The following is an 18,632-nucleotide window of genomic DNA, read 5'->3' as shown; positions in this document are numbered from 1 at the left end:
CAAGCAAGTGAAATCCTGGTTTTATTAGCTAACTTTAAGTGGACAATTAAAATCAGGGTTTAAACTATTCAGAAGATCTTCTGGAGAAAGTTTGGGAGGGCCCACTCTATATAAAAAACACAAACTCTGGCTATTGGCTTACATGTGTGTGTGGAAAGACATCATGCCACATTTCTTGTGAATTCTCTGTAGAAAAGATGTTGTTGCAGCTCATCGGTTTAAAAAGGGCTACAAAACCATTTCTAAGGATATGAGATTCCAAAAATTCAGTCTACAAGTGAAGTGTGTTCAGGAACAGTTACTAGCCATGACTACTCAAAGCCAGGGTCTCAAAGGTATTTATTAAACAATAGAAATGCTAAGGAATCAGATCGAACTGAGGCAATGTTGTGGGAAATCGAAGTGTAACAAGCAAATTAAGCTTTCTAGGGGACCAGAGACCACCAGTCCTTCCCGCTCTCCCTTAATATATGCTGGCTAGCAGTCAGAAATAGGGGTCACAAGGCTCAACCCGACAGTGCTGATCACAGACATTGCCACAGTCTCTCCAAAGACCTGGGTTTCAACAAACCAGATAGCTTATTACCCCTTGTCTTGGGCACCTCTCGCCTCTTAGCTATTATCCCTTACTTGTATCTGCTTGTCTCCTTTCCCTCTTCACATGACGCCTCCTACTTTCCTCCTGTATACCACTGGTTTTTCTCCTTTTTCAGCTTCTTGGCACCACCTTATTGCTGTTATCTGTACCCCTCCTCTACCTTATGGTTCCCAGATGTTGCCTTATACTCTTCCTTGGAACTCTTTTCACACACCTCCACCTCCTTCTCCTCAGTTGTCTTCTCCATAGTTTGATACTCCTCTCAATCCCCTTCAGTTCCTCTCTGCTTTTTCTCCCCCTTTTATCTCCTTAGTTGTTCTCTCATTTTAACAGTGCCTTTCACTGTCCTTCACTTTCTCTCAGATTATTTTAGCATCCACCCCTGCCCTTCTACCTCTCTGCCTTATCTCCTCTTGTCCTCTTATACCATTCACCTCCACTCTATCTCTAGCCTCCTCACCACACTGTGATGTACTGTCTCCTGTTCTTTAGATCCAACTCCCTTTCTCCCCATATCTCCAAAACATATGGCCCTTTTTATAATCCTAAACAAAAAACATTTGTATTCCCTACACCATTTTGTAATGTAAACACCAATTATACTATTTACTCTGCATGCACTCTTTGTGTAATCTAAAACCATTGGAGAATAATAAAAATGTGTTTATTCTAACAGACATACTAACGAATAACACAAACCATTCACTTTTAAACAAAATGAAATCATTTTAAAAAATGACTATCGCCAAATCACAGATATGATATGGCATTTATAACACGCCTATAAACAAGTGTTTCAATTGACAGCATACATACCTGCATAAACAAAGCAATTTGAAACGTATGTTAATTGTTTAGCCTTTCGATAAATTAATTATGGAAATAATTGGTACAAAAACTACACTTTTTTAATTATCAATATTGCCTAGAGCAGTCACATAATATATATATCATAACTTAATTGGAATGACTAAAATCACTTATTTGAAATGACCAACTTGTTTCGATGTGTTGCATCTAGATCGTTTGGCGGTGCAGTCTTTTTCAAGGCCCATTGAACATGTGAAATATCTTTAATGATGTATTATGATGATACACATGCTGTAAAAACACAGCGAACAGCTATTTCTTCGTGATATATTTAAAGAGTAAACATATCCTCTCAGACAGACCATTATTAAAAATCAAAGATACCAGAGAGAACACAATGCCTTCATCTGTAAATTGACTGTTGGCAATGGTATTTCAAAAGTCCAACAACTTCATATATAATGTGTTGGTGACAAATCATCTCCATTTAATAGTACACCATTTCTGGTGCTTATTGCCACTTTCAGTTTATTTTTTAAAAGTAGCAGCAGAAGATTGCAAATTTGCAGAACATTGAAAAATCAACGCCAGCTCAGTTCAGATCGACTTCATTGTACATTTTTTAATTAGAATGAATATGATCATCCTTTTCAGGCGTTTAAACTTTACGCTCCATTCACATGGAAATCGCCATTACTGTGAGGGTCCGTCGAAATACGGTCACATTTTAACCACTAAACCGTTTTATAACCGTGTAGATAGAGGCTTCGTTAAATGCATGCCTTGTGATGAGATGACTCTCTGCCAGACAACAACGCTCCCAACTGTATTTGATTCCTCTGCGCGCATCTGAAAGTCTGCGATCTGATGTTCCAATGTGGGGGATACTATGTTGGATTCATACGAGTCAGCAACGAAGGCTACTTCTTTGAGTCTTGCAGTCCCGATTGCATGCATTGGGTCCACTTCGTCAAGCTGAGTTTCTTACAATGAACTCAAGTAAGGAAGTGTCGCGGGCAGCAGCGCAAGGTGACACGAATAAACACTGGGCCTCATTACGAGGTTGGAGGTAGCCTTGCTGGTAAAACCGGCAAGGCTACCTCCAAACTCGCAACCGGGTCCAGCACCCGTGAATGGGCAATTACTGGGGTATTCTGGCCCTGCCGGACCCGGTAATTGCCCTTTCGCGTGTGCCAGAACCGGTACATCCCCATTCCCACAGGGCTCAATGGGAATGGGGACGACGGATGCATCGGCAGCGTTTACAACGGTGCTGGTGCATCCGACTTGCTGTGCTCGCGGGTGCCGCTCTGCTCACCAGGTCAGACCTGGCTGGCTGAAAGGAACCCGCGAGCAAAGCTTGTAGTATGGTGGTACAGTAGCAACGGAGCCAGTAGCGCTACTGGCACCGTTGTTACCTTACCGCCATACTTATAATGAGGCCCTGTCTCCATGTTCACCAGGTCGGTAAATCTACATTATCCTGATTGTGGACAACCTGTTGCAGAGGTCCTACAACCACACACAAGTGGGGTGTTGATGAAAAGCAGTCTCCTCATTGCAGTGGCGGAGACAGCTTTTGATGCCCAGGGGGCAAAGTGCTCCTGGGGGTGGGGGGTGCGCTAGTCGGGTCAGAGATGGGTAGGGGTTACTGCCATTTCCTTAATTTTGCAGGTATGACTAGGAATTGTTGATAGGGAGGTGAACCTTTTCGTGCATTATGTCTGTATGCTGCAGCATTTATTTGCAGATCAATTATAAATTAAAACAATTACTATAATTTGTATGTTTCAGCATAATATTTCTACTTCACAGTTTGAAAACCGCTAATTGGGATGCTTAATATTCAAGGCAAAATGGATGGGGTGTTCTACCGGATATACATTTCATTTATAAAACCTTACACAACAAGCCACATGATCTATCAATTACACACCACACGTTTGTTATGGAGGGAACATCCAATAAAAATTTGGTTTGGATTTGACAATGAAATCTAGAGATTTGATTGAGATCCATCAGCAAGGCAAAAAAAAAACAATTTCTACAAATATTCGCAACAACCAATATGCCACACCGTGCTCGTGGTAACAAGGCCAAACAATAGAATACCACACAGACTGCAATCAAAAAAATGTTTTAATAATTTTCCTAGATGGAGCTGAGATTAGAATTGCATGAAAACTTGGGAATGAGGTGGAGAGACAGGGAGACACTAGTGTTCCAGCAAGTTCAAACGAAAGCATACTTTAAAGACAAAATAAATATTCATATACAGCGACAATAAAAAAATAGAGCAGATAAGCAACGTTTTGTCCCAAAAAAAGATATGTAATAAACACCTTTCAAAAGTCAGATTAATTGTTTTCCTTAGTGCAAACTGTTAGGCAGGATTAGATGCAGTACCTTTTGGGAAGACCACACACAATTACTACAAGTGACAGTACAAATTCACCTTTGGTACAAGCCTGTACTACACAGTTAAAGTGGTAGCAGTGGCTGAGCAGCAAGAGTAAGTGAACAGTATCAAATAGTTACACAAAGGACAGCAATTACTATGATTCAGGCACACACTGACTCAAGGTTTTCAAGTAAAAGAATATACATTTATTTCATTCTTCAGTTGTACAACATTACACTATTATAAGCAGTTTAAAAATCACACTTGTAATAGACCACACCACTCCCAATAAGTTCCAGACAAGTTAAGCTCACAAAATGAAGTGGGAGCAAAATGGCACACCAGCAATTTAAAACGGAGGGAAAAACAAAGTTAATAGAAATTGAACCACACCAACATATAAGTACTCAGGGCAATTGAGCAAGAGGAACTACACTGATCGAATCAGGTAGAAAAGGCTTAGGGCCAAAGTCAATGGGTCAAAAGTCTTTTGGTCAAGATCACACGGTTTAGCGTAGTTTGCGGTAAAGTTCGTGCCACGGATTCCAGACGAGGTTGGTTGGCAGAAAAGTTAGTTCAAAGAGAAGATAAGGACAAACACTTTCACCGCGGCTGAACGAAACAAACAACCGCATTTGCACAGTACCTTAAAACGGAGAGGAAGCTGTAGCTGAGACGGACGTTCCAGGTAGTTCCTGCAGGCTCACGGTTCCTGAAGCGACTGTCGGACTGAGAAAAAGTAGGAAAACTGGAGGATCCTGCACTATCCAGAGAAGAAACCAGCAGCAGAGCAAAGCAACAAGTAAAAGGTGCGTTCCTTAAAACCCAAGCAGGGTCCGACCTTCCTGGCTATCCGGCCTACTGTAGCTCTGCACAGTGATTTCGACCAGAGGAGGGGGTCCTGGCTTGCAGTTTGGGCGAACTGGTTGATCCCACCAGCTCAAGGGAAGACTTTTCCTGGAGAATCTTCTCTGTCGTCGGGTTCTAAAGATTCTGACCTGCAGCAGGGCTTCACCAGGTGGTTCAGTCGTTGTAGGGGTCCTCTTCATCAGCTCTTCGTTGGTTTTTCGTTCCAGTGGCGACTCTGCCTTTCCAGACCCAGAGACCTGCTTTTTATGCAGTTTTCCCCCATTCATACAGCCTGGCTGTCAATCACACAGCAAGGTGGCTGTCCTGGCAAGGACAGTCACCCAGCCAATCAAACAGGAGTGTGACTTGGGTTACCAAGGGAACCCATGGCAGGGGTCCTAAGACCCCTCTCTCACATCCTGCCTACCCAGACTTTCAGGCGCCTTAAGGAGGGCTTCTGTGCAGAAGCCCGCGAAAAGACAGCGAACAAAGGGACCAAACCTGGTTTGGCGCGCAGAGTAAAAAACGAGAAAGACATTTACAAAAAGAAATGGCGAATAAACCCAGCCGGAACCGTAATAAAATATATATGGTCAAGCGGTTTTATGTTTGAGGCTAATATAATAGCCTAAAACAATACCAGGGTTATTTAAGATAACCGCAGTATAAAAAATAGGATAGTTACCACTGCCACCAGCCAAGTCTTGATGAAAAGGCAGCGAAACAGTGCTTCAAGAGAAACCGACACAAAGGGATAAGAATTAACCCTTTCCAACACTCCATGTAAGATGGGGTGTACTGGGTCTGTGGTTTAAAGAGACTACATAAAGTTAATGGCAACTTTACATGTTTCTGGGAGACAGTAGTCAGTCGCAGAAAAATGCAGTCAGTGGGAAGTCTAAAAGACAACCCTGTGCCACTGCACTGAAGGTGCTGTGTAACACACAAAACAATGGTGCTCATGGAGTAGGTGAGGCTCCATGGGTTTGGCATGGATTCACATGCTCATGAATATTCCCCGTCGTCAGGCTGGGAATCCTCGGTAAAGAAAAAACCAGTATCAGTTTCGTTTCTGATCTGTCTTTCGTAGTAGTAACCAATCACTGGTCTCTGCGTCATACTGACCACAGCCAATGACTGCCCTCTACCTAAGCCCCGCCTCTGGCAGCCATCTTCAGATTTGGAAGCACGTGACGTGGCAGTATGACCAAGTGAAGAGCCGCAGAGGGGTAGGCGGGAGGGTTCGCATGTGAATCCATGCTGGAGAACAACAGTTACAGGTAAGTAACTTGTTCCTTCTCCAGCATGGGGTCTGGCATGGATTCACATGCTCATGAATAAAGAATACATAGCAGTACCCACATGCACAACCACGGGAGGTGGCAAAGGCTCAACATTAAGCATCACATCAAACTCAACATTAAGCAATCTTACCTCCTCACCAGGCTCACCTCAGGCGAACAGGTTGCGCAGCACTGCTTGGCCGACCCTGGACTACTCCCTGGAATCCCGATCGACGCAGTAAAATTTCGTGAAGGTGTGCGTCGACCTCCACGTAGCAGCCCTGCAAATGTCCAGCAAGGGCACACCAGATAGGAACGCCGTGGTAGCTGCGATCGCTCTGGTGGAATGTGCTCTCGGACGGCCAGGCAGCCGTCGGTTTGCCAACCGGTGACAGTACATGATACAGCCGGAGAGCCATCTGGAAATGGAAGCCTTCGAGAGAGGCTTCCCCTGATTGACAGGTCCAAAGTTCACAAAGAGTTGTGACGTCTTCCGAAAACACTTCGTGCGATCCACGTAGAACTTCAGCGGTCTAGCCACATCCAGCGAGTGCAAAGTCCTCTCAGCCGGCGACGAAGGCGACGGGAAAAACACAGGCAACACCAAGGGTTCGTTGAGATGGAAGTCCGACGGCACCTTGGGCATGAAGGAGGGGTGCGTCCTGAGCACCACCCTCGTGTCGTGAAAAGTCAAGTACGGGGCCTTGCAGGAAAGGGCCTGGATCTCTCCCACCCGTCGTGCGGAGGTGATGGCCACAAGAAACGCTGTTTTCCACGACAGGAACTTCAACGGGGCCGAGTGCAGAGGCTCGAACGGAGGTCCCATGAGCTTGGTCAGCACCACGTTGAGCTCCCACGCCGGGGCCGGAGCCTTCACCGGCGGGAACGATCTGAACAGTCCCTTCATGAACTCTTTCACCAGACGATGAGACCACAAGGACGTCCGCCCCGTGGTTCTAGTGTACCGGGAGATTGCAGCAAGATGAATCTTGATGGACGCGTGTGCCAGTCCAGCTTTGGCCAGCGTCAACAGGTATGGCAGTACTTGGGGAGCCGTAATCCTTAGAGGGTTAATCTTCTGTGCGTGGCACCAGACAGAGAACCTCTTCCATTTGTGTCCGTAGCATTTAAGAGTCGAGGACGCCCTGGCCTTTGCAAGAACCTCTCTGCAGTCGGCCGGTATGTCGTATCCTCCAAACTCTAGCGCTGCAGGAGCCAGGCCTGCAAGTTCAGCGACTTCGGGTCGTGGTGGAGGATGGCGCCTCCTTCCCTGGAGAGCAGATCCGCGTCCACTGGCAGCTTGATTGACGGGGACGCTGACAAGTCCAGAAGGTCCGGGAACCATATCTGCCTCGGCCACGCAGGTGCGACGAGGATCATCCTGCACCGTGACCTCTTGAGCTGGTTGATGAGCCGGATCAGTAGTGGCAACGGAGGGAACGCGTGTAGGAACAGGCCCGCCCAGGGGAACGAGAAAGCATCGCCCATGCTCCTCGGCTGGGGAAACCTGCTGGCGAACCTCCGGCACTTGGAGTTCGTCGCCGTCGCGAACAGGTCGATCTGGGGTGTGCCCCACCGTCGGAAGAGGCGATCCACTAGATCCTGCCATAGTTCCCACTCGTGGCACGAGCGCAGCTCCCTGCTGAGTGAGTCGGCGATGGTGTTTTTTTTTATCCCTGCCAGATGAAACGGCACCAGAAACATCCTTTCGGCGACGGCCCAATGCCACAGGTCCTGCGCCTCCTTGGACAGTGCTGGGGACCTGGTTCCGCCCTGTTTCCTGATGTAAAACATGGTGGTGGTGTTGTCGGTGAAGATCCTCACCACCTTGCCGTTGAGGGACGGAAAGAAGGACCTGAGGGCCCAGAACACTGCACGGAGCTCCAGGACGTTGATATGGAGGGACTTCTCCGTTGGGAGCCAAAGGCCTCTCGCGTGCAGATTTTCGGTGTGCGCTCCCCACCCTTCCAGGGAGGCATCCGTGGTCACTGTCTCCTGGTGGTCTGGGGTCTAGAAGTCCATGCCCGCCGTCAGATGCGCGCGGGTGCCCCACCACCGGATCGCTCGGCGGAAACTCTCGTCGAGTGTGATCCTCTCCTCGAAGCCGCCCGTCGTTTGGATCCAGCGCGCGTCCAGGAACTCCTGCAACGGGCGCATCCGGAGCCTGCACATGGGAATGAGGTAGATGCAGGAAGACATCATTCCGAGGAGGGACTTGATGGACCTCACCTTGGCCGCGTCGGAAACCAACATCCGCTGTACCTTGCCCAGGATGGACGTGGTCCTTTCCTCCGACGGGGAGGCCAGAAGGGACACTGTGTCGAGCTTCGCTCCCAGAAACAGTGCGTTTTGCGCGGGTACCAGGTGGGACTTGGCGTAGTTCACGGAGAATCCCAGGTCCGTGAGAAGTTGGACGGTCCTTGCCGTGTGCTCCACGGCGAGCTCCCTCGTCTTGGCTCGGATGAGCCAGTCGTCCAGGTAGGGGTAGACGTGGATCCCCTCTCGGCGCAGCTGCGCCGCCACTGGTGCAAGGCACTTGGTGAATACCCTGGGTGCCGACCGTAGACCAAAGGGAAGGGCTCTGAACTGGTAGTGACGCCCTTGGACCACGAACCTGAGGAATTTTCGGTGCCCCTTTAGGATGGGAATATGGAAGTAGGCATCCTCCAAATCCAACGACGACAGGAAGTCGCCCTCCTCCAGCTGACCCAGGACGTGCTGGAGGGTGACCATCCGGAACTTCTGAGCCTTGATGAACTTGTTCAGCCGTCGTAGGTCTAGGATGGGGCGCCATCCTCCCGTCTTCTTCTTCACGAGGAAGTATCTTGAGTAAACTCCGGAGCCCCGAAGCCTCCTTGGGACGAGTTCGATGGCGCCCTTCCTTAGCATCGCCCTTACCTCCCGGAGAAGCTGAGGGACGTGAAGCTCTTTCCTGGCCACAGGGGGGACGCGCGGGCACCTTCTTTGAAACTCGAGCGCGTGGCCCTGGGCTAGGGCGTCCAGCACCCAACGGTCGGTGGAGATGGACTCCCACACGCTGACGAAGCTCGCCAGCCGGCCTCCCACCGGGGTGCTTCGGTGGGGGCCCGACCCCACGGCCGGTTCAATCCTGCTTAGACGAGGCTTTGCCGCCTTGACCTCCTTGGCGACGACGGCGGGGTCCGCCTGACTTGCCTCGTCCCCTGTAAGCTTCTTGAGACGACGAACGGGCCGCTTGACGGTAGGTGGAAAATCCGCCGCCGGAACCTTTGGAGGCACCCTTGCCTCCGCCGCTCCGAAAGGGCGGCCGCCGTTGCTGGAGAACCCCGAGAGCCCGGGCTGTCTCCGTGTCCGCTTTAATGGCTTGAAGGGAATCGTCCACTGTTTTCCCAAACAGGTTGTTCCCATCGAACGGCATGTCCAGGACTCTGGTCTGTACGTCTTGACGGAAGTCAGTAGCCTTGAGCCATCCACGCCGCCTAAGGCACACGCCGTTGCCCAACTGGCGAAATCCAGTGTCGGCGATGTCCGTCGCAATAGTGATGGCGTGGTCCGACGCCACCTCACCTTCCTGCAAGATCTCCAGGGCATCCGCCCTCTTGTCCGGTAGGAAGTCCAGCAGGGGAGCCAGCTTGTACCACAGCTCCCTGTCGTACCGGGCTACGATAGCCAAGGCGTTAGCCGCCTTAATCGTTGTCGCTGCAGACGAGATGACCCTGCGCCCCATCGTGTCCAATTTCTTTCCCTCGCCGTCCGGCGGGGAAGTCGACGTGGAGGCCGCGACCCCCCCCCCGCTTTCTTCCTGGCCGCCGCGGAGACAACGGAGTCCGGGGTAGGCTGCGCCCGGAGGCACAAGGAGGCCGCGTCCGGGACCCGGTACTTCTTCTCGTACCGGTCTCTTCTAGCCGGCGTCGTGGATGGGTTCTTGAGGAGGGCGAGGCCCTCATCCCAAATATCGTCCAGTAGAGGTACCGTGAGGACCGTCTTCCTCTTGGCCTCGCGCCGCTGATAAGGAACAAGTTACTTACCTGTAACTGTTGTTCTCCAGCATGGGTCTGGCATGGATTCACATGCTCATGAATATTCCCCGTCGTCAGGCTGGGAATCCTCGGTAAAGAAAAAACCAGTATCAGTTTCGTTTCTGATCTGTCTTTCGTAGTAATAACCAATCACTGGTCTCTGCGTCATACTGACCACAGCCAATGACTGCCCTCTACCTAAGCACCGCCTCTGGCAGCCATCTTCAGATTTGGAAGCACGTGAAGTGGCAGTATGACCAAGTGAAGAGCCGCAGAGGGGTAGGCGGGAGGGTTCGCATGTGAATCCATGCCAGACCCATGCTGGAGAACAACAGTTACAGGTAAGTAACTTGTTCCTTCTCCAGCATGGGGTCTGGCATGGATTCACATGCTCATGAATAAAGAATACATAGCAGTACACACATGCACAACCACGGGAGGTGGCAAAGGCTCAACATTAAGCATCACATCAACTCAACATTAAGCATCTTACCTCCTCACCAGGCTCACCTCAGGCGAACAGGTTGCGCAGCACTGCTTGGCCGACCCTGGACTCCTCCCTGGAATCCCGGTCGACGCAGTAGAATTTCGTGAAGGTGTGCGTCGACCTCCACGTAGCAGCCCTGCATATGTCCAGCAGGGGCACACCAGATAGGAACGCCGTGGTAGCTGCGATCGCTCTGGTGGAATGGGCTCTCGGACGGCCAGGCAGCGGTCGGTTTGCCAACCGGTGACAGTACATGATACAGCCGGAGAGCCATCTGGAGATGGAAGCCTTCGAGAGAGCCTTCCCCTGATTGACAGGTCCAAAGTTCACAAAGAGTTGTGACGTCTTCCGAAAACCTTTCGTGCGGTCCACGTAGAACTTCAGCGCTCTAGCTACATCCAGCGAGTGCAAAGTCCTCTCAGCCGGCGACGAAGGCGACGGGAAGAACACAGGTAACACCAAGGGTTCGTTGAGATGAAAGTCCGACGGTACCTTGGGCATGAAGGAGGGGTGCGTCCTGAGCACTACCCTCGTGTCGTGGAAAGTCAAGTACGGGGCCTTGCAGGAAAGGGCCTGGATCTCTCCCACTCGTCGTGCGGAGGTGATGGCCACGAGAAAAGCTGTTTTCCACGATAGAAACTTCAACGGGGCCGAGTGCAGAGGCTCGAACGGAGGTCCCATGAGCTTGGTCAGCACCACGTTGAGCTCCCACGCCGGGGCCGGAGCCTTCACCGGCGGGAACGATCTGAACAGTCCCTTCATGAACTCTTTCACCAGACGATGAGACCACAAGGACGTCCGGCCCGTGGTTCTGGTGTATCGGGAGATCGCAGCAAGATGAATCTTGATGGACGCGTGTGCCAGACCAGCTTTGGCCAGCGTCAGCAGGTACGGCAGCACTTGGGGAGCCGTAATCCGTAGAGGGTTAATCTTCTGTGCGTGGCACCAGACAGAGAACCTCTTCCATTTGTGTCCGTAGCATTTAAGAGTCGAGGACGCCCTGGCCTTTGCAAGAACCTCTCTGCAATCGGCCGGTATGTCGTATCCTCCAAACTCTAGCGCTGCAGGAGCCAGGCCTGCAAGTTCAGCGACTTCGGGTCGTGGTGGAGGATGGCGCCTCCTTCCCTGGAGAGTAGATCCGCGTCCGCCGGCAGCTTGATTGGCGGGGACGCCGACAAGTCCAGAAGGTCCGGGAACCATATCTGCCTCGGCCACGCAGGTGCGACGAGGATCATCCTGCACCGTGACCTCTTGAGCTGGTTGACGAGCCGGATTAGCAGAGGCAAGGGAAGGAACGCGTAGAGGAACAGGCCCTCCCAGGGGAACGAGAAAGCATCGCCCATGCTCCTCGTCTGGGGAAACCTGCTGGCGAACCTCCGGCACTTGGTGTTCGTCGCCGTCGCGAACAGGGCGATCTGGGGTGTGCCCCACCGTCGGAAGAGGCGATCCACCAGATCCTGCCGTAGTTCCCACTCGTGGCACGAGCGCAGCTCCCTGCTGAGTGAGTCGGCGATGGTGTTTTTTATCCCTGCCAGATGAAACGGCACCAGAAGAATCCCTTGGGCGACGGCCCAATGCCACAGGTCCTGCGCCTCCTTGGACAGCGCTGGGGACCTGGTTCCGCCCTGTTTCCTGATGTAAAACATGGTGGTGGTGTTGTCGGTGAAGATCCTCACCACCTTGCCCTTGAGGGACGGAAGGAAGGACCTGAGGGCCCAAAACACTGCACGGAGCTCCAGGGCGTTGATATGCAGGGACTTCTCCGTCGGGAGCCAGAGTCCCCTTGCGTGCAGATTTTCGGTGTGCGCTCCCCACCCTTCTAGGGAGGCATCCGTGGTCACAGTCACCTGGTGGGCTGGGGTCTGGAAGTCCATGCCCGCCGTCAGATGCGCGCGGGTGCCCCACCACCGTATCGCTCGTCGGAAACTCTCGTCGAGCTTGATCCTTTCCTCGAAGCTGCCCGTCGTCTGGATCCAGCGCGCATCCAGGAACTCTTGCAACGGGCGCATCCGGAGCCTGCACATGGGAATGAGGTAGATGCAGGAAGACATCATCCCGAGGAGGGACTTGATGGACCTCACCTTGGCCGCGTCGGCCACCAACATCCGTTGCACCTTGCCCAAGATGGTCCTGGTCCTCTCCTCCGACGGGGAGGCCAGAAGGGACACTGTGTCGAGCCTCGCTCCCAGAAACAGTGCGACTTGCGCGGGCACCAGGTGGGATTTGGCGTAGTTCACGGAGAATCCCAGGTCCGTGAGGAGTTGGACGGTCCTTGCCGTGTGGACCACGGCGAGCTCCCTCGTCTTGGCGCGGATGAGCCAGTCGTCCAGGTAGGGGTAGACGTGAATCCCCTCGCGGCGCAGCTGCGCCGCCACCGGTGCGAGGCACTTGGTGAAAACCCTGGGTGCCGACCGTAGTCTGAAGGGAAGGGCTTTGAACTGGCATCCTCCAAATCCAACGACGATAGGAAGTCTCCTTCCTCCAGCTGACCCAGGACGTGCTGGAGGGTGACCATCCGGAACTTCTGCGCCTTGATGAACTTGTTCAGGCGTCGCAGGTCCAGGATGGGGCGCCATCCTCCCGTCTTCTTCTTCACGAGGAAGTAACGCGAGTAGACTCCGGAGCCCCGAAGCCTCTTTGGGACGAGTTCGATGGCGCCCTTTCTGAGCATCGCCTTTACCTCCAGGAGAAGTTGAGGGACGTGAAGTTCTTTCCTGGCCACGGGGGGGACGCGCGGGCACCTTCTTTGAAACTCGAGCGCGTGGCCCCGGGCCAGGGCGTCCAGCACCCAACGGTCGGTGGAGATGGACTCCCACACGCTGACGAAGCCCGCCAGCCGGCCTCCCACCGGGGTGCTTCGGTGGGGGCCCGACCCCACGGCCGGTTCAATCCTGCTTGGACGCGGCCTTGCCGCCTTGGCCTCCTTGGCGACGACGGCGGGGTCCGCCAGACTTGCCTCGTCCTCTGTAGGCCTCTTGCGACGACGAGCGGGCCGCTTGACGGTAGGAAGAGAAACCGCCGCCGGAACCTTTGGAGGCGCCCTTGCCTCCGCCGCTCCGAAAGGGCGTCCGCCGTTGCTGCAGTACTCCAAGGGCCCGGGCCGTCTCAGTATCCGCCTTGATGGCCTGAAGGGAATCGTCCACTGTCTTCCCAAACAGGTTGTTCCCGTCGAAGGGCATGTCCAGGACCCTGGTCTGGACGTCCTGCCGAAAGTCCGTAGCCTTGAGCCATCCGCGACGTCGAAGGCAAACGCCGTTGCCCATCTGGCGGAACCCAGTGTCGGCGATGTCCGTCGCCACGGTGATGGCGTGGTCCGAGGCCACCTCACCTTCCTGCAGGATCTCAAGGGCCTCCGCCCTCTTGTCGTCCGGCAGAAAATCCAGCAGGGGAGCTATCTTGTACCAGAGTTCCCTGTCGTAGCGGGCCACGATAGCCAAGGCGTTGGCCGCTTTAATCGTCGTCGCCGCCGACGAGATGACTCTGCGTCCCATGGCATCCAATTTCTTTCCCTCGCCGTCCGGCGGGGAAGTCGACGTGGAGGCCGCACCCCCCCCCGCTTTCTTCCTGGCTGCCGCGGAGACGACGGAGTCCGGGGTAGGCTGCGCCCGGAGGCATAGGGGGGCCGAGTCCGGGACCCGGTACCTTTTCTCGTACCGGTCTCTTTTCGCTGGCGTCGTGGAAGGGTTCTTGAGGAGGGAAAGGCCCTCATCCCAAATGTCGTCCAACAGAGGCACTGCGAGGACCGTCTTCCTCTTGGCCTCGCGCCGTTGGTAAAGGAAGCCTTCCTTTTTCTTCTCCTCAGGGCAGAGTTGGAAAAGCTCGGATGCCCTGGCGATCATTGAGTGGAACGATCCAATCTCGTCGGGCGGAGAAGCCCTGGTGGGAGGCGACGACGGAAAATCCTCGTCGTATGCCTCGTCGTCCGTACCCGTCGCTGCCGTGTCAGTCCCCGTATCATCCCCTCGGGTGGACGGGGAGGAGGGCTGGACGGGGCGCGACGGTTGAAAAGGAGGCGGTGGATGGATCCTTCTTTTCTTGGTAGGGGGAACACCAGAAGGTCCCGGTTCTGGATCCCCCGACGGGAGAGGTTCCTCCGTCGGTAACGGTAGTCTCGTCCTTATCTCGGAGCATAAGGACTGTATAGCCAACAAAATGGCCGCTGAGTTGTCTTGCGGCGCTGGCAGAGGGGAATCCGACGGGCGAGCAGGGGCCCCGTCGGTATCCTCGACGATGTCGTCGTCGTCACCTGCGTCGGGGCCCATTCCGACGGGCTGGTCTTGTTCCACGCCTAGGCCGTGGCTTAAGACCTCGATCAGTTCCTCTTCTGAGGTTGAGGCCGAATCTACGACGACGCCCTGCCCCCCCTTCTTCCCCACGGAGGGTTTCACGGGGGTCCTATCGATGGGCACGAAAGAAGACTCCCTCCGAGGAGGCAGGGAGATTCTGGGCCCCGAGGCCGCCACCACTGGTGCAGCCTCCACAGGCTGGGCCAGGGCCGCCGCGACCGTTTCGATAGAGGGCTTGGTCGAATGGATCAAGGCCTTCACCACCTTAGGTGCGCTCACCGCCTTATCCTTGAGGGAGGGGGCACTGCCACGCTCCTCCTCTGCCTTAGAGCTCGACCGGGGTCTCTCCAGGAGCTTCGCCGGGTGCTCGGCCTTCCTCTTACCCGACCCAGAGCGTTGGCTCGTGGTTGATGGTGCCGGGGAGGGTGCGCCCTGCCTGGCGCCCGTAGAGCCCGACCGTTCGGCGCTCCCGGTGCCAGCGGACTCGCGGTGCTTGGCCTTATGTTGGGCCCCCGTCGCCGGGGCGCCCTCAAAGGTCTTAGAAGACCGCTCAGATTTCTTCTTCTTCTCGCCAGACGGGCTCTTACCCTCCAGCCAGCTGGCGAGACGTTGATGGCGGTCCTTCATGGTCCGTTCCGACATGTTGCCGCAAAACGCACAGTCCTTCTCCACGTGCGTCTTGTCCCCATGAAGGCAGTAAAGGCAGAAAGAGTGTTCGTCCTCCTTGAAGACGTTCTGCAGCTGGCATCCAGGGCAGGCCCTGAACAGCTTTCCGGGCGTCGAGCTTCCCTTCTCCTGGGCCATCTCCGAGACCGGGCCTGAGAAGCTTCTGGAGTCCTCCGAAGTGTAGCTCGACGAAATCTTCACCCTTGAGGGGCACAGATGAATCCGACACGGGTCCCCGTTGATCGGATGTAGGATCGGTGGAGCTTGAGGCTCTTTGACCGAAAGAATCGAAGTTTTTGTGAAAAAGCGCGAAAAAATAGCACTAACGCTCGAGAGCAATAGCACGAGGATCCCAACACATGAACGTGCGGTAAAAATCTGAAGATGGCTGCCAGAGGCGGTGCTTAGGTAGAGGGCAGTCATTGGCTGTGGTCAGTATGACGCAGAGACCAGTGATTGGTTATTACTACGAAAGACAGATCAGAAACGAAACTGATACTGGTTTTTTCTTTACCGAGGATTCCCAGCCTGACGACGGGGAATATTCATGAGCATGTGAATCCATGCCAGACCCCATGCTGGAGAAAGGAAACCTTCCTTCTTCTCCTCAGGGCAGAGCTGGAAGAGCTCGGATGCCCTGGCGATCATGGAGTGAAAAGATCCAATCTCGTCGGGCGGGGAAGCCCGGGTGGGAGGAGACGACGGCAGATCCTCGTCGTACACCTCGTCGTCCGTACCCGTTGCGGCCGTGTCAGTCCCCGTATCATCCCCTCGAGTCGTGGACGGGGAGGAGGGCTGAACGGGGCGCGACGGCTGAAAAGGAGGTGGAGGGTGAATCCTTCTTTTCTTAGGAGGGGGGCTGCCCGAAGGGCCTGGTTCTGGGTCCCCCGACGGGAGTGGTTCCTCCACTGGTAACGGCAGTCTCATCCTTATCTCTGAGCATAAGGACTGTATAGCCAACAAAATGGCCGCCGAGTTGTCTTGCGGCACTGGCAGAGGGGAATCCGACGGGCGGTCAGGGGCCCCGTCGGTACCCTCGACAATGTCGTCGTCTCCTGCGTCGGGATCCCTCCCGACGGGCTGGTCTTCTTCCACGCCAACGCCGTGGCTTAAGACCTCGATCAGTTCTTCCTCAGAGGTTGAGGCCGAATCCACGGCGACCTCCTGCCCCCCCTTTTTCTTCTCCGTCGGAGGTTTCACGGGGGTCCTGTCGATGGGCATAAAAGAGGACTCCCTCCGCGGTGGCAGGGAGACTCTGAGCCCCGAGGTCGCCACCACCGGCGTAGCCTCCACAGGCTGAGCCAGGGCCGCCGCGACTGTCTCGATAGAGGCCTTGGCCGGATGGATTAAGGCTTTCACCACCCTTGGTGCGCTCACCGCCTTCTCCTTGAGGGGGAGGACACTGCCTCGCTCCCCCTCCGCCTTCGAGCTCGACCGGGGTCTCTCCAGGAGCTTCGCCGGGTGCTCGGCCTTCCTCTTACCCGACCCAGAGCGTTGGCTCGTGGTTGATGGTGCCGGGGAGGGTGCGCCCTGCCTGGTGCCCGTAGAGCCCGACCGTTCGGCGCTCCCGGTGCCAGCGGACTCGTGGTGCTTGGCCTTATGTTGGACCCCCGTCGCCGGGGCGTCCTCAAAGGTCTTAGAAGACCGCTCGGATTTCTTCTTCTTCTTCTCGCCGGACGGGCTCTTCCCTTCCAGCCAGGTGGCGAGACGTTGATGGCGGTCCTTCATGGTCCGCTCCGACATGTTGCCGCAAAACGCACAGTCCTTCTCCACGTGCGTCTTGTCTTCATGTAGGCAGTAAAGACAAAAGGAGTGTTCGTCTTCCTTAAAGACATTCTGCAGCTGGCATCCAGGGCAGACCCTGAACAGCTTTCCGGGCGTCGAGCTTCCCTTCTCCTGGGCCATGACCGAGATGGGCCTGAGAAACTTCTGGAGTCCTCCAAAAGCGTAGCTCGACAAATCTTCACCCTTGAGGGGCGTAGAACAATCCGACACAGGTCCCCGTTAATCGGATAGAGAGTCGGTGGAGCTTGAGGCTCTTTTGACCGAAAAAAACGAAGTTTTTGAGAAAAAACGTGAAAAAATAGCACTAACGCTCGAGAGCAATAGCACGAGGATCCCAACACATGAACGTGCGGTAAAAATCTGAAGATGGCTGCCAGAGGCGGGGCTTAGGTAGAGGGCAGTCATTGGCTGTGGTCAGTATGACGCAGAGACCAGTGATTGGTTACTACTACGAAAGACAGATCAGAAACGAAACTGATACTGGTTTTTTCTTTACCGAGGATTCCCAGCCTGACGACGGGGAATATTCATGAGCATATGAATCCATGCCAGACCCCATGCTGGAGAAGAATACAATTTCCAACACAGGAGGTCTGAATACTATAATCAGACACTGCATTATCCTGTCACAGTGGGCTAGAGAGAAGGTGTTCTGTGCCCACAGAAAGCATTACAACAAAAACAAAAAAAAAGTGGAGAAAGGTGCTATATATTTGAAATAATGGCAGCTCAGTGCTCCCCTCATGCGGGCCAGGATTGGTTTGAGTACGAGGAAGATACTTACCAAATAGATGAAGTGGCAATGGCAGACAGCCTAAAAAAGATACTGGGATCCTCTGTAGAAACCAGCATCAAGAGGGCCGTATCAGAGATGCTCCTACCTATTCAGCGGCGCCTGGACATCATGGAGGAGCAGTGGAGTAACGTTGCTGAACATATTGGGGGGGAACATGACATCTGAAGAAAAGGTGCCCCAGCCAAATGAATGGGGACAAAACAGTGTGCCATGAAAGTTGGGGGGGGACAAACACCCCCGTCACCCCTATAATTACGCCCATGTGGAGGAGCACCTAAGAGAGACCTCCCTGTCAGGGAGAATAAAGACACAAAAGAGAAAGCACCTTTCAGCTGGGGGATGTATTCCGGCTCGTATGAGTAAAAACTCTCTGACCCCCCCCGAGCCAGCCAGAACCAGCCACTGCTGCCGTCTTAGACGCCTTCTCCAGGCTGAAAAAGGCCTTTCTGAACAGGAAGGAAACCCCTTCCCCCGATCCATCTAACCCCGAGGAAGACAACAGGGGTACTAGACCCTCGAGCCCAGAGGGATACCGACAGGGCACTGATGACGAACAAGTCAAAGAGGGATATGATATCGACGATCAGTGTCCCACCTCCTCAGATGAGGACGTTCAGACCATAGGGTCAAGAACCTCAACTTCGGGGATTGCGGCAGCCCCCATCCTCAAGAA

General features: G+C 53.9%; 1 protein-coding gene across 11 annotated transcripts in view; it reads right to left on the bottom strand.

Annotated features, from left to right (window-relative positions):
• JADE2 (jade family PHD finger 2) overlaps positions 1–18,632 on the bottom strand; it is a 1,406,581-nt gene that overhangs the window by 461,451 nt on the left and 926,498 nt on the right. The gene's annotated exons all lie outside the window — the stretch shown is intronic.

Source organism: Ambystoma mexicanum, chromosome 3p (genome assembly GCF_040938575.1).
Source record: "Ambystoma mexicanum isolate Mex_15411 chromosome 3p, UKY_AmexF1_1, whole genome shotgun sequence".
Classification (NCBI taxonomy): domain Eukaryota; kingdom Metazoa; phylum Chordata; class Amphibia; order Caudata; family Ambystomatidae; genus Ambystoma; species Ambystoma mexicanum.
This window is presented reverse-complemented; position numbering and strand designations above follow the sequence as displayed.